Raw genomic sequence first — 14,883 nt, 5'->3', positions numbered from 1 at the left:
GTCACTGTAAGTGATCGAACGCTGGTCTCGGTTGGACCGGCGCGTCCAGTTAGTGGCAGCGGAGGGCGCGCAGCGTCGGTCTCTGACCGGACGCTGGAAAGCTGCGTCTGGTCTTGCTGACGTGGCAACACACAGTGTTGAGGGTGACTGACCGGATGCTGGCTATGTCCGGTCAAGCATGAAAAGTCGTCTCTAGATGCTTACGGGAAATGACCGGACGCTGGGGTTCAGCGTCCGGTCACTTTGAGCTGCTGCGTTCGGTCGTCACTTGACCGTTGAGATTAGGTGATCAACATTTGAAGAGAGGAGACACGTGGCACGCATCGCGTGACCGGACGCTGAGGTCCAGCGTCTGGTCGATATGACCGGAGCGTCCGGTCACCCCGTGTTGTGCCCTGTGAAGGGGTACAACGGCTCTATTTCATGGGGGCTTCTATTTAAGCCCTATAGCTGGCTCAAGCTCACTCTCTTGGCCATTTGTATTGATATAGCAACCTTGTGAGCTTGGCCAAAGTCCTCCCACTCATCTTCATCATTGATTTATCATCTTTGTGAGATTGAGAGAGAATCCAAGTGCATTGCTTGAGTGTTTGCATCTAGAGGCACTTGGTGTTCGTGTTTCGCTATGGGATTCGCTTGTTACTCTTGGTGGTTGCCGCCACCTAGATGGCTTGGAGCAACGAGGATCGTCGAGCGGAGGGTGGTGATTGTCTCCGGCTCCGATCGTGGTGATTGTGAGGGGTTCTTGACCTTTCCTCGGTGGAGAGCCAAAAGATACTCTAGTGGATTGCTCGTGGCTTGTGTAATCCTCATCTTGTGTTGGTTGTGCGGCACCCTATTGAGGGTTTGGCGTGTGATGCCAATTAGCTCGTGAACCTCCAAGTGAGTGAATCGCCACAACGAGAACTAGCTTGCCGGCAAGCAAGTGAACCTCGGTAAAAAATCATTGCGTTCATTATTTGATTCCGAGGTGATTGGTCTTCATTGTTATTCATTCTTGTGATTGATTGGCTCCTTCCTCGACACGGCGGTATAACCTTCTTGCTCACTCTCATTACATTACCGCAAACTAGTTATCAAGCTCTTTAATGTAGCTAGTTGTGAGCTTGATAGTTTGGTTAGTGTGGCTCTTTAGTTAGCTTTTGAGAGCACACTAACTTAGTGTAGTGTCATAGCTATTGTGTGGATAGAAACTACATAAACTAGAATTGTGGTAGGTGGCTTACTTTTTAGTAGGCTAGCGTAACACTTGCTTCGCCTCATAATTATCTAACTGGTTTGTTAAGTGTTGTTATAGAATTTTTTAATAGGCTATTCACCCCCCTCTAGCCATTAGGACCTTTCACCAACACGTCCTCAGAAGATGAGGGGGGCGTCCGAAGCGACGGTGGCAAAGTATCTGCCCAGGTAGCAACGACAACAAAGCATCTGTCAAAGACCAAACGACTGTAGCAACACCAAGCAGACTGGGTAGACCATCGCGATGAGGAGGTTGAAGCACACACAGGCACAACACAGGAAGGATCAACTCCAGCGAGAGCGGCAGAAGACTGCACAAGTGCCCCAACGATGCCTTCAAGAAGGACATTGACATCCACAAATGCCAACAATGTTGGTAGAAGCACCTAGTAAGTCTTTCAACCCCAGCCAGCTCCCGACAAACATAGACTTCGACAACGCCTTCAGGAAGGTGGATGGCACAAACTGCGTCACCGCCGTTGGCTCGGAGAAACCGGGCAAGGTGTTTACCCAGAGTGTTCATCGACAGGCCGTTGTAGTCCTAGCCCAGCCGCTAGTGGGAAGCTGGCCCCACCACCACAGTGAGCAGGATGGGGAGCACTCCGATGGTGGCCGGGGGAAGCTAGCAACCGCCGTAGGTAATGGCCGGCCAGATCTGGACGTTGGCAACCGCCTCGCCATGGTTCCAGGCCCATCCGCCCGCGGGGAGGTTAGCCATGGCGTCGGCGGGCAGGAGCAGACCGGGCTCGGTCTCTAGCCACTGGCTCCCACCCTGCCACGGTCCCGACCGAATCCGCAAATGAGGAGGCCTACCACGACGCCAGTGAGTAGGAGCAAGCTGGCCATGCCCATTGGGCCAGGCACTCGCGCGGCAGCCCAGGTGGCGTCCCCGGATCTGGCTGCCCGTCATGTGGAGGCTAGCGCTGAGACATACCCGACGAGCGCCTCAGCCTAGAGCACGCCCCTGGCGACGGCCGCGTCCACCGACGCCCCGAACGCGTCGTCACGGGCGCCACCTCCACTGCCGCAATAGTGCGAGAGGCCTGCGGGCGACCTCGGCCAGCGCGGCGTCCATAGCTGCATCGAGGGGGGCCATGGCGGCGAGGCATGGGGACCCGGAGCGGAACGTGAGGCCCCGGAGGCTGCCCGTGCCGAGCACCCTACTGGACGGCCAAGCACCGAGGGGAATGGAGCAACAGGCGCCGGATCCACACACGGGGGCCCCAGATCCGCCGCTCGACCGGCCACACCAACTCACCGGAGAAGATGACGGGTGGGGGTGGAGGAGGAGGGGGAGGGGGTGTTGCGGCCGGGCTCCCTTTTCTCATAACCAAGATGCAATAGTAAGCAGATGTTAGTTGAAACATTACTAAATCCAGCCACTCGATCTGTATGAAAAACAATCCTCGATCTTCTTGACGTCATGTGTCATCCGAAGCAAGACAACTTACCTGTTGCAGATTGAGAAGATAACTATTCCCCTTGTGTTGATGGAAACGTCTTATCTCTACTATAAGGGACCAATCAAAACTATACTAGGTCTCTCAAAAAAAAGTCCCCCGTGGAGAGACTACAACCATTGTGCACTAATGAAATTGTACCCAGGATTACCGTATCATTAAAATCTATGGCTCCTAATCCTTTCTCACAGGCTTCAACTTGATCCGATGGCCAACGTTATTTGGATCTCCCCCGCCCAGGCTTCAACGCACGCCTCACACATCCCGCAAGCTACGGTAAAATGGAAACAAATGGAAGTCAATCAAGGCAAATATGGAAGTCAATCAAGGCAAATAGGAAGGAGGGATCCGTGACTCCGATCAAGGCAATTTTTATAATTGTCATTATAATGGAAAAACCCACGCCGAGCCCGGCCCCATTTAACATGCCCCTTCCAAAACTCTCCATGTCGTTATGGTATTACGTCAATAAGGAATGGCGACAGACCTGCCAACATACCCACTCGCATGTTTCCGTCAAGAACACGTGGGACCTGGTTTGGTGACCACACACGTTAGTAGGAGCAGTGGAGCGTCTGCAGCGTGGCTAAACCTAGAAAGGTCTACCCCTTTCTTCTCATAAAATACCAACGGCGGCACCCTGGACAAGGAAGCAAAATGGGTCACTTACAGTCGGGGCCCACAGAGTGGAGATCGATGAAGAGGTTTAGCACATTTGGTATCAAAGAGAGGAGTTAGACCACTGTGTTACAAAGATAGGAGTTAGACCACTATGTTATAAAAGTAACACACTACACGCCCCGACCGAGTTTACAAAATAAACGAACCGACTTGACATGTGATTATTAAAATAAAAGGCCATTATGAAATAGACCACGCAAGCTAAAGACAATTAATTTTGTTCTAATTTTTAGATATATAGCTTTTGCTATGCACCTAAATATACATTATGTCTATATACATAGTAAAAATTACTTCCTCCATTCCAAATTATAAGTCGCTTTGATTTTTTTGATACATCCATTTTGTTATGCATCTAGATATAATAATATGTCTAGATACATAGCAAAATGGATGAACAAAAAAGTCAAAGCGACTTATAATTTGAAATGGAGGGAGTATGTATCTAGAAAACCTGGAACAACTTATAATTTAAAACAGATGGAGTACTTAAAACTTACTTGATAAATCAGTTAATTATGCCAAGAAGAAATGCTTTTTTTTCTTTTGTCCAATAATTTTCATTAGTTAGCTTTCTGATACCCGGAAATCATCTAAAGAAAGAAAAACAGGATGGGAGAGAGGGAGAAATCGAGGAACAACCAGATAAATATCCATCGCGGTTGCGCACATATATTTACGACTATATCTACTATTTAATTTTAAAAAAGATCAAATACATTTTTTCTTTCATTTAGCAAAAGTGAATTATAGAGTTACTTTAAGAAGCTATATCTACTTTAAGAAGCTTGGTACGACATCTTTGATTATTTGGGATGAAGTTTTGCATGAAGTGGCCATAAAGATCTCCAAGACATGTTTAAGGACTTAGGTATATTGTAAATTATATGGTTAATGCGAGAAATAATTTTATTATGCCTTGTTACATGTAAGTGTTTTTCAGATTGTATATACATGGTCATATACAATTGTGTGAAAGTTGAACTCTGAAAAAAAAATCGTTGTTTGGTTGTTTCCTTGTACAATGAAGCCTAGGGCTGCCTAAATAACGTCTAAAGATATGCTCTCGGCGACGTCAAGAACCAAGACTGTAGTACACAAGTTGTAAAAAAAATTAGGGTAGGCTATACGGAACGTTCCTATTAGCACTCAGTTCACTGCTGGCAGGCAAATTGTGGAAGTTGTGGAGTATACCGCCAGAAGTGGTAAGTGTTCTCATAGGGTTGGACATTGAAGTTGGCTAAGTCTTCCACAAGCAGAATTGGGTCATATATCCAAGTTCCAAACCCACAAGAAATGAAGAGAGAAATTTTATAATGGTTGAAAAAAATAAGGACCATCCATCGGGAACATAGTGCTTTGTAATCATTGGCCTGCATGTGAAATTGTTGCATCTACTTCTTCTTAGTGGTTGCTTTTTGTGAAATATTTGACATCAAATGGTTATGTACTATATTTAAGAAATAGCTCATGATTGCAACAAGATGACTGAATAAGATATGATCGTTGCTGCATATATGCCTCTCCAATATTTATCCTTGTGTTCTACAGGACTAGCCAACTAAGTCATTGAGAACCATGGTTTCAAGAAACACAAGGTCATCAAGAAATAATCAGGTATATTCACTGAGATTAGCACTAGCAATTTTTGTTGCCCAATCTATCAAATTTTGCAGCCTTATCAATGATATTTTTGTTTCTTGCAGAGATCAGCACCAACTGAGAATGAAAGAGAGCTAAATGACAGCGTCAATGTGAATGCTAATGAGGCTGACAAAGAAGCAAGTGGTGCAGCTGCTACTCAGACTGAAACCGAGTCCCCAACAGGTCGTAATTCAACCCTCAAAATCAAGCAAGCGAAGAAGAAAACTTCACCAGTTTGGAAGCATTTCAATGAGATATTTGTTAAAGAAAATGTGGATGATATGGTTATCAAGAAGGCAATGGCAGCATGCATGTGTTGTGATGATGTTCTCCCAGCCCCAAGCAATCAAGTTACGACACGCCTATGGAATCATTACCATTCATTTCATGATGATGCCAAAGAGAAACCTAGCATAACGAAAAAGAGTTCAGATAATTGGAGGTACGATAAGAATAGTAGTATCAGAAAATACTATATTGCAATTATCATGCATGAATATCCAATCAACTTTTGTGAGCATGAGTATACAAATGATTTTATTAGATCTTTGCGCCCAGATTTCCCAATAATGGGCCGCAAGGGTAGTAGGACCAAGATTATGGAAATATTTTATAATAAAAAGAAAAAGCTCTTTGATCATTTTGCCTCTCTTGACTGCCAGTTTAGTTGTACCATGGATATGTGGACTTCAAATCAGAATAAGGAGAACCTATGTGTAACTTGCCATTTCATTGATGATGAATGGAAGATAAAAAAATGATTATAAACTTTATACATCTTAAGGGAAGGCACACAGGAACCAATTTGAGTGCTGCATTTTTGCAAAATATGACCTCATGGAACCTTGATCATAAATTGTTTGCCTTGATCTTAGATAATGCATCTTCAAATGATGTTTGTGTGGACACAGTCATTTCTACTCTTAACAGTCATGGTTCTGTACACTGTGCTAACAAGTTCTTTCATGTAAGATGTGCTGCACACATTATTAATCTCATTGCTAGAGATGGTGTGAACACAATTTCAGCTGTTATTGCAAACATTCGTGCATTAGTCTTTATTGTCAAGAGCTCTCCTTTGCAACAAGAGGCATTTTCAAAGCTTGTTGCAGAACTGGGAGTAGCAGAAAGAGGTCTTTCTTTAGATGTGGCCACCAGATGGAATTCAACTTACTTAATGATAGCAGATGCTCTTCACTTTAAAAGTGTTTGTCAGAAGCTTGTGCTATGTTATCCTGACAAATATAGTTCACATGCTCCTGCAAGAGAGGAATGGGACCATGCTGCAGCCCTGTGCAGCTGCTAGGAAATATTTTATGATGCCACTAAACTTCTCTCATGGTCCCATTATCCAACAGCAAACTTGTTCTTTTTCTGAATTTTGTGAAATTAACCTTAAGATTATTGAGTGGCTGAAAAGCAATGACAAATTTGTTGTTTCTATGGCTAAGTCAATGAAGGAGAAATTTGATAAGTACTAGGATATGAGCAATATTGCTCTTGCTGTTGCATGCTTCTTAGATCCAAGGTACAAGATGAAGGTGGTTGAATTTTATTACAGTGAGATGTCAGATGATTACGGATTTGATGATATGTATGAGTTCAAGAAAATTCTACAAAAGCTTTATGATTCTTATGCCTCCAAGTATGGTTCTAGTGCAGCTAGCTTTGTGCAAGAATCTGAACCTAGAACTGCTAGAATTTCTAAAACTTCTCGGTGCTGTGGATTTAAATGAGGAGCCAAAGAGAAAAAGATTAAGTTCATTTCTAAGGGACAACACTGAACCTAGCCAAGAGCAGACTAACTTCGAGCAATATATCAAAGATCCATTGCTGACTTAGAAAGAAGGTGACTATTTTGACATTTTGAGCTGGTGGAAGACCCATAGTACAAAATATCCTATTCTTGGTCGACTTGCCAGGGATGTTTTAGCAATTTCTGCATCAACAGTAGCATCTGAATCAGCATTCAGTGCTGGAGGAAGAGTTGTTGACAAGTATCGCAGCTATTTAGACCCTCGAGTTGTTGAGGCCCTTATTTGCTCCAAGGATTGGATAAGAGCATCAAGGGAAGGTAATTGTTGCTACTTACTTTTCAGTACTGTAAATTTTGTATGTCCAGTTGATAAATTATTTATTGCTGATTTCTCCCATGTAATTTTGCTTATTTATTTTAGATCAAAGTGGTGTAGCTTTAATTCTTGATGATTTGGCTGGTCTTGCTACAAATGACAAAGCTGAACAAAATGAAGGTATTCGAGCTATTAGACCTCATATTGTTAATTTTAGAAACTCAAATTTATTTGTTTGTTCATATAATCATTTGTATTATAGGTGATCATGTTGATAGTGATGCTGCTCACATCATTGTGGATCATGAAGAAATTTAGGATTGCTCTTTCTTTAGGATTGCTCTTTCTCACAACATTGTTGTTTGACTTTATTTCATTTTGATTTGGTGTTGTATGAACTATTATCCCTTTTGATTTTAAATCACTTCGATCTAGGAGTTTACTGATAATGTACTTTAATTTAATTCGCTTTACATATCTATCGATATTTTATCCATCAAGGTTGAATTTTAGGATATTTACTTCAAGTTAATTTGCGTAAATATTCGAATGCGAATCCGAGATATTCGTTTTGCATTCGTATCCGATAGCATCCACATTTGTATTCGTATTCGAAATAAAATATGGTAAATAGTGCTATTCGTATTCGATTCCATGCGCATCCGATCCGAATCCATCCTGACCGCTGAATGCATCGACGAGCAGCAGGTTCCAAAGAATGCAAAAGAAAACGAAGGACAAAAAGAGGAACGGATTCGAATCGGTACTACTGCGCAACAAGCCAACGACGACGACACGATCCCAATAAACAAACGGCCTATTCGTTGGTTGGTTTTTGGGCTAGTTTAGATTGACTGGTGCTGGTTTATTGTGAGAGGAATGCACTGTTGGCTGACTGATTTGGGCTGACTGAAACCAACAAGCAAACAGGCTGAAAGACATGGCCACCTGTCGCATGCAGTCCGGCCGGCGACGATGCATAAACCTGGCAACGACTCGCCGTTAACGGCGACGGGGACATGTGCCAAACCTTTTTTGTGGCTTCGGCTCTTCGCCATGGAAGCTTCCATTCCATTCGTCGCTTCACCGTTCAGCCAGGGCAAAAGGACCAGAATTCTCCACGTTCGTCCCCGGAAGAAAGGCACGACTCGCATGCCATCCTAACGAAGTCCTAGCTAGGTTATGCAAAGAGAATGTTCGTCGTCAAAGAAGCAAGCTACGAATCCATGACACGGCAGTCACTGTTTTTTTTTTGTAAAAATAGTCCGTCATTAATGTTTGAATTTGACACCAGAGGGCTTGTTTGGTTCACTATTCTAGATATCACTATGGTTAAAGTCACGAACCAACAATATAGGCCACCTACCACTGTCGGTTTGTTGTTGCACAAAAAAATTCATAACATTTTCATATGGGGTCAGATGAACATAATCTTTATATCGAAATTATAGAGTTCAAAGAGATTTAAAAGTTTGTAGCTGATTTTTTTTTAATTTGATATGGGTAGCAATGTCGAATGAAGATAAAGTCAACGTCAAAGTTGTAGTACTCAACAAGATCTACAAGAAAATCATTTAGAGTGCCAAATACACAATATAAGATCTAAAATTGTGAATTTAAAAGAATAGCATCGGTTGTATAGTCACAAGTGTCAAGCACCTTAGCTGGTATGGACACCGGAGAAAAGATAAACATTGAGGTCTCATGTTCTAATCCTAGAAAACACTCCTAGGGGCTAGATTTGCGGCATCTGACGCTGGCAATGTTCAAATAGCTCCTACATTATGCACAGTCCCAAGTCAAAAGAAAACATGCTTTTACCCGAGCATGACTAGGAGAGGAATAAAAGAAAACCAAGAACAAAACAAAAATAAAATTGAATCCGTATTTATTCGGATTTCTTGGCCAGTCTATGGCCACCACTATTTTCTACTAGTGTGTTCGGTAGTGATTGATGTATAGTGGCTACAACTAATGCTTTTACCCGAGAATGACTAGGAGAGGGATAAAAGAAAACCAAGAGCAAAACAAAAGTAAAACTGAATCCGTATTTTTTCGATTTCTATGCCATGGCCTGGCCAACCTATGGCCACCACTATATCTTCTACTAGTGTGTTCGGTAGTGATTGATGTATAGTGGCTACAACTAATGCTGGTTGTTTAGCGCCCGTGCAACTATTGTTGTTGATGAGTGATTGCTATTGCAGTACCTGAGCAAAAGCCCTACAACCTTAGATTTCTATTAGTTCTCTATATTATTATAAGATGGTGACAGGAGGGGAGGACTAGAATTTAGTGAATAGTAAGTCATGACAACAATACGACCCCAGACCCCTTGATAAAGAGACTGCGTGACGACTAGTGATCGATTTCAGACAAAAACCTCGGTACACCGCAATGCATGTAGGCTAGCCTACCAACCTACTTAATACGTTCAATTATGTAGATTGCCACGAGTTTACCTAAACAAGCCCGCGGTGGTTTCCCGAAGGAAACACCGTCCACGTCGCCGACATTTCTCCCGTCCGTGCGATTGCGGCCTCAACGGTCATGATGCCGTTAGTCAGCTCTGTTTTTTTAGTTTACGTCTTCGCTTCCAGCTTCTGACCACGGTTTTGGTAAGAATCCGTTAGCTTCTGCTGTCCTCGGTCTCCATTGTGAAGCGCATCGGTTTCTCCCCGATCGGCTTTCTTCGCCTCGCATTTGGGCTGCCTTCGAGCTGCAGGTCAGTCCTCGTCCTACTCGCCCCGACCGCTTTCCTCGGTCTTTTCCTCCTGCTTCGTCCTCCACGCCGCGCTCCTCTGTTGCCGGCGTTCTCGTCGGACCTCTTCGTCTTCCTCTTTGTTCTTCCCGTCGCGTCTCCTGTCTGCGCCGCCGGAGGTCTTTGGCTTCGGTTTGCTTCTTTCCAAGAGTTCGCTTCGCACCTCCTGTCTGCGCCGGCCTTCCTGCTCGCGTGCTTCCTCCGGTTGCGCCGCGGCTGGCGGATTCGGGGGGGGGGGGGGGGGGGGGGGGGAGAGGGGGTTTTGGACGTGAGAGGGAAGCAGGCGGTAAGAGGGGTTCGAAAGGGGGGAAAGGTTCCTGTCTGCGCCGCCGGAGCGCTTCTTCTTCGCCTTCTTCTTCGTCTTCGTTCTTTCCAAGATTTCGCTTCGCGCCTCCTGTCTGCGCCGCCATTCCTGCTCGCGTTCTTCCTGCGGCTGCGCCGTGTCTGGCGGATTCAGGGGGGTGGGGGGGCGAGCGAGGTTTTCGATCGGAGGGGGAAGTAGAGGGGAAGAGGGGTTGGAAAGGGGGGGAAAGATGGGCGCACTCAGGGACAACGCCGCTGTTTGATCCTACCTCGCCTGCTTCGCTGAACTTCACCAATTTCGTGCGTACGTTTTCGCCTCTGTCGCACTCGATGCATTCTGCCCTAATGCGGCTTGTGTCTATCTGTTCGGCTAGGTTTGCTTAGACATAGATCGGGTGATTTGGCTGGTTCTGATGCCTTCTTCTCAAAACTCTTTGACGCAGGTTCGCATCGGTGTTGTTCGGAGGTGTCGTTGGCCGAACATTGCTGCCATTGTTGTTCCTGGTGATCAATTGGATAGCGGCCTAACTGAGAATCGATCGTATTCGACTGTCTTCGCGTCCAGGTATTACATGCTTTGTTCAGTATATATGTTTCGTTGTTTTCTCATTGTTTGTGCTAGGTTATTAAACTTAAATTCGAAAAAAAGATTAAAGTATAGAGTAGGTGGTTCGTTTGAAACAAAAATAGAAGAAAAAGTTTTTGATGGTTATGAGTGTTTCGTTGTTTTCTCATTGTTTGTGCTAGGTTATTAAACTGAAATTCGAAAAAAGATTAGAGTATAGAGTAGGTGGTTCCTTTGAAACAAAAAATTAAGAAAAAGTCTTTTATGGTTATGAGAAAAATAGAGGAAACAAGTTTCAGCTATAATTGTTTGAGGCAAAAGAACAGAAGAAAAAAAAGGGAGTGCAAAAAAAAAGGAACTACAAAAAATAAAGAAAAGAAGACTAAGATGGTATGAAATCGGAATATAGGAGCAGACGGAAATAAACAGATCTGGAGAGATAGCAGAGAGAAGAATCTGAACAAAGAGAGAGGGAGAGGAGGTGTGGTCTTGAACCAGGAGAGTCCAATAGGTGTTACGCTTCGAAAGAGTCTGAAAAGTAGTATAGGCGGAAGAATACATGGACAATAATTGTAGCAGCGATACATATCAGACTTTATTTGTTCATAGATAGCTAGGGGGATCTAAGCCACAGCTAGCTAAAAAATAAAGAAAAAACGAGTCTTAAAAAAGAAGCAGTACGATAGTAATGATATCATTAAGCGTAGTAGTTAGAAATAGGAAAAACACTAGAAAACGAAGCGTGCTTTGATGCGTCCTCCTTTTAGTGTCATTCCAGTATAACCCGCAGTTGTTGCCAATGTGGTTAGAAAAAGGGAACATCTCGTATATGCATTCAAATTGTTTAGACAATTCACAGTATAAGAAGGTAAGAGATAAGTAGGAATTGGTTAAACCATCCTTCAATTTATGTATAGCTAGATTGTGTACAGGCTTGTGTACACTGTCAGCTATCAAGCTTGTGTACAAGCTTGGGTACGCTGTCAGGTATCACATGTGAGCGCTCCACGTAAACTTTCTTTCAAGAAATATAGTGACCTCATTTTTCACTTCTCAAAAAATGCTTTCTAGAGCATACAGTTTAGTGTCGTTCAAGATGTAACAGAGCCAATGTACAGGCTATGAAACTGAAATAGGAAAAAAAGATAGAAGTATAGATTAGGTAGTTCCTTTGAGACAGAAAAAGAAGAACAGGTTGTTTCAGACCAAATAAAACCAAAAAAAGGGAGTTCAAAACAAAATGAGCTAAAAAAAAAAGAAAAGAAAACAGAACTAAGATGGTATGAAATCGGAATATAGGAGCAGACTGAAATAAACAGATTTGGAGAGAAAACAGAGACAAGAATCTGAAAAATGAGAGAGGGAGAGGAGGTGACGTCTTGAACCAGGAGACTCCAATAGGTATTACGCTTAGAGAGAGTCTGAAAAGTAGTATAGGCGGGAGAATACATGGACAAGAATTATAGCAGCGATACATATCATAGTCTATTTGTGGATAAATAGCTAGGGGACTCTAATCCACAGCTACCTACAAAAAGAGACATAAGCGAGTCTTACAAAAGAAGCAATAGGATAGTAATGCTATCATTAGGCGTGGTAGTTAGAAATAGGAAAAAGACTAGAAAACGAGGCGTGCTTTGATGCCTCGTCCTTTTAGTGTTGTTCCAGTATAACCCGCGGTTATTGCCAATGTGGTTAGAAAAAGGGAATATCTCGCATATGCATTCAGATTGTTTAGACAATTGACATTATAAGAAGGTAATAAATAAATAGGGATTGGTGAAACCATGCTTGAATTTATCTATAGCTACATTGTGTGCAAGCTTGTGTACACTGTCAACTATCAAGCTTGTGTACAAGCTTGGGTACGCTGTCAGCTATCACATGTGAGCGCTCCACGTAGGCTTTCGTTCAAAAAATATAGTGAGCTAATTTTTCACTTCTCAAAAACTGGTTTCTAGACCATACAATTTGATGTCATTCAAGATGTAATAGACCCAATGTACATTTACCACGTGATACAAATCAAGCCTTAGTTGATGTTAATTTGTCAAGAAACAGCCACCTGCAAGGCCTCCAAATTCTAAGTGACAGCTTTAATCTAAAACATCAGGATGTTCTACCAGTTACACTCGATGCCATCTACCCTAATGCGGCTTGTGTATATCTATTCTGCTAGATTTGCTTATAGATAGATCGGTTGATTTGCCTGATTCTGATGCCTTCGTCTCTAAACTTTTTGACGCAGGTTCGCATCATTGTTCGCTCAGGGACAACGCCGCTGTTTGCTCCTACCTCGCCTGCTTCGCTGAACTCGACTGATTGCGTGCGTACGTTCTCGACTCCGTGCCACTTTATGCCTTCTACCCTAATGCGGCTTCTGTATATCTGTTCTGCTAGGTTTGCTTATAGATAGATCGGTTTATTTACGTGGTTCTCATGCCTTCGTCGCAAAACTCTTTGACGCAGGTTTGCATCATTGTTGTTCAGAGCTGTCATTGGTCCAACATTGCTGCCATTGTTGTTCCTGGTGCTCAATTGGATATCGACCTACCTGAGATACTCTGTGCTTGGACTATCTTCGCTTCCAGGTATTATATGCGTTGTTCAGTATATATGTTTCTTTGTTTTCTCATTGTTTGTGCTATGTTATGAAACTGATATTCCCTTGCTCTTCTGGCCCCTTTGCAAAATCGTTCAAAGGACGCGTACGGTTGTTGGAACTGTCCGAAGATCCATTGTTGTTTTTTAGTTTGCAAAAAAAAACAAATTGCAAAGTGATTTTTAAATTAACTTCTGTTTTTAAAAGGCCCTACATATTTGTACCTGGCAAACAGAGGCGGCAGCCCAAAAAGTGTGCTCACATTTGGAGTGCTACTTTCGCTCCGTGTGTTAGATATGTTTTTTATCAAATTGTCCTACGTAGCTATGTTGCAAGAGGTTGCTCACTGGTGCTGCCTACCTTATGTATCCTATATACATGAAATGGTACAGGATGGGAAAGATATGTACGGTATAGAGGTTGATTTGGCCCCCGGTATGGTCCAGGGACCCTCAACAACACTCTTTTTCTGGGCTGAGCCTGCTGTGGATCCTGCCGTGGCCTACGAAGTTGCGGCATTGCAGGCTCTTATAGTTCTACAGGGGATTTATGGATTTGTTCTTCTTGATTATAGTGTCCATGCCCTTCAATTATATAGGGATCTAGCTCGCCATCTATTCTGCATTGCAAATAGAGGAGCTCAGCTTGCTAGATTGATCGTGGCAGCGCCCAGTCACGATGTTAGACCATTGTCGTCTGTTGCGGCGTTCGCGCAGCAGTTGTTAGATGAACTCAGCGTGCTGTCGCCAGATTGAGTGTCAGCATGTTTGTAGACTTACAATTTCTTCTCAGTCTTGATGTATTCTTTCCTGCTTTCATTGTACGCATCGCACCATTAGGTATAAGAAGTCTAAATAAAGTCACTTCAGTTACACCTCATTCAGCGTCGATCTGTTTATACATCCATATTGTACCTCTCATCTCCATGTAATTAGTTTGGATTCATTCCGCACTGTATGCTCCGCTCCCAGTTTGACACTTTATAAACTCATTTGGAATCTTATCGTTCTTCTACCACTCTGACTGCGTCAACAAAAAAATACTATACATCTGTATTTGTGCCTGTACCTGAACTTGCCTGTTTCATATACTAATGTTTTGCCTTCTCCATTACTCATGTCAAACATATTCGCTACATTACGCTCTTATAAAACCATGAATAGCAGCAACAAAATGCACGTCAATGAATGGCGTGTTTGTGTACTCTTTCCCTGGATTCTCCAGTTCATGTTAACAAAATCATGCGTATCATACTGGGTATATTAGAATGTTATAGAATCAAGTACAGCGCACACAAAAGCTGCATCAAGTCATGAATTATACCAATTCCCTGGTACTATCAGATTGTTTGTGCGCTGTTATTCTGGGTTAACCAATGCGTGCTACAGTCCCATAAACACCGCATACTCTTTTTTCCAAATGCTTCTTCCAAAAAAAAAGGGTTCATTGTTTTAGATTCATGGTAAGACGCACAGCCTTCATCGTCTATGGAATATCAAACTGGTATGCCTGCTCAGCAAACACGTATGTAGACTGTGCTCTATTTTTATTACATA

This window comes from Miscanthus floridulus, chromosome 18, assembly GCF_019320115.1.
Source record: "Miscanthus floridulus cultivar M001 chromosome 18, ASM1932011v1, whole genome shotgun sequence".
Taxonomy (NCBI): domain Eukaryota; kingdom Viridiplantae; phylum Streptophyta; class Magnoliopsida; order Poales; family Poaceae; genus Miscanthus; species Miscanthus floridulus.
This window is presented reverse-complemented; position numbering follows the sequence as displayed.